The 1,982-nt window shown below is 46.8% G+C and overlaps 1 protein-coding gene across 1 annotated transcript in view; it reads right to left on the minus strand.

Moving 5' to 3' along the window:
• The window catches only part of LOC108790541 (volume-regulated anion channel subunit LRRC8E-like), a 40,341-nt gene that overhangs the window by 8,674 nt on the left and 29,685 nt on the right, over nt 1-1,982 (minus strand). The gene's annotated exons all lie outside the window — the stretch shown is intronic.

The following is a 1,982-nucleotide window of genomic DNA, read 5'->3' on the forward strand; positions in this document are numbered from 1 at the left end:
CCTCCCCCCCCCCCCCCCGACAGTCACAAACCGTGAACTTCTTATCATCAGCATAAGGCGTCCATAACTCTTATCTGAGACCTGCAGAATTCCCCCCACCCATCGCCCAACAGGGACGACACCGCTCTGGTAAAGGAGGGGTTAACAAGAGAGGCCTGATGCAGGTCCTGCAGTTGCAGAGTTGTAGCAATGATCTGCAGGGATAACAAAGCTCTGTATTACATTTCCACATTTATATTGATTGCAATCTGATACTTATGAGAATTGGCACAAAAACAGCGAGCCGTGAGCTCAGCATCATTTGTAAGATTACCCGTGTCCGTTGGTGCAGTCTTCATCACATTGTATACTGACACATTGATTGGACTTCAGATGAAACCCTTTTCACACTGTATTGTGGGCTGCAAACTGGAAGCAGGAACGTTGTGTAGGTGTGGAGCCCAACAAGTATACAGCCTCAATGTTCCTAAGGCAGGACTGGGCAAATCCCAGGAACCAGGTAGCCAATGCTCTTTAAAAAATTACAGCTGGCTCTTAACTTTTTAGGTTCTCTCTAGTTGTCAAATGGTCCCAAAAAAATCCTGCTGGCTGCTGGATAGGACAGACTGTCTCCTGAGTCCCATTTTAATTTGTCCACCGCTGGCCTGAGGGCCCATTCACACCACCTCCAGACCAGATTGTTTCTGTCAGTTCCAAGAACCATGATGGCTGAAGTGGAACCCGAATTCTTTGTGGAAGTCTGCCCAGAGCTGTATGATCCGAGGCAGGGGCAATATAAGAACAATAATAAGAAGATGGACAAGTGGAGAGGAATTGCTGCCCAGGTTGTCTCTGGCTATGATCATTTGAGAAGCTCTGAAAAGAACAACTGTGGTAAGTTCATGTCTCTTATGTGAAAGCATTGTGCTGCTCTTTTCCTGGCTATCTGTAGGTCTTGCAGGAGGTCTCCCAGCAAGGCCTGAAATTGAACGTGTCAAAAACGCGGTGCGTTCCAGATCTGGTCCAGAAAATGTGAACCTGCTCTCAGGCAATATGGAATTCTGGAGCCAGTCTATCTTGTCAGAGGCCAAAAGACACACACACACACACGCACACACACACACACGCACAAAAAAAATCAATAGCAGCGCCAAAAACAGATTTCTCCAAGGTGGAAGGAGATTTATTTTACTCTTACTACCATCTAAGACCCCGGAGGAAAATTCTCCCCGCTTCCGGAATTGTTGGGACAGCCGGAGTTTGGATTTGCTGCCCAGCGAACCCTATAGGGATTGCACCGCATGGTTTCCATAGAAGAATCCACTTCAACAGATAATTGGACACAAAATTATTTAATGACACTTTAAAAAGTTAGGTGATGCACGCAGGGTCGTGACTACAGATCATGGGGCCCCATAGCAAATAACTTAACAGCCGCATGGGCTGCTATGGCAATTGTTACGCCCCTGGGTGCACGGACAGGACTCTGGCTGTGAATTTGTCAGTTTCTGAGATTCCAAAATACACATTGAATTGCCGCATGGCCACAGACATACCACCATCTCCGGGTTCAACCATGATCAGCCAAACCGGATAACCATGACATTTTTGTTTGCAGAGGGCAGTGTGTTATCTCGCATAGTCTCTACACAGATCTGTATTTACTCACACCATGTAACCACCAACCATACAATGAGCTTCCCGGCATAAGCAGAATTTACACCACCATGTCAGGAATGACACCACACAGGCAGGAGGAGAGAGGAAGACATCAATGAAGAAGAAAAGTTTCAATGAAGATTCATATAGATGGCCATTGTTGATCAAGACCAAATTAACTTTACATTTAAATCACCTAATAAAAGGTGCATCAGAAGAAAAAAAGGTGCGCAAGTCTTAAGCTGGCCATACATCACCCATGCCAGCCCCCTCCCATGTCTGTCCCCACCAATGAGCACTGGATGAACAGACAGGGGAGGGAGGAATCCTTGCGGGGGGGGGGG

Source organism: Nanorana parkeri, unplaced genomic scaffold, assembly GCF_000935625.1.
Source record: "Nanorana parkeri isolate BGI_ZX_2015 unplaced genomic scaffold, ASM93562v1 scaffold479, whole genome shotgun sequence".
In the NCBI taxonomy this organism is placed as follows: Eukaryota; Metazoa; Chordata; class Amphibia; order Anura; family Dicroglossidae; genus Nanorana; species Nanorana parkeri.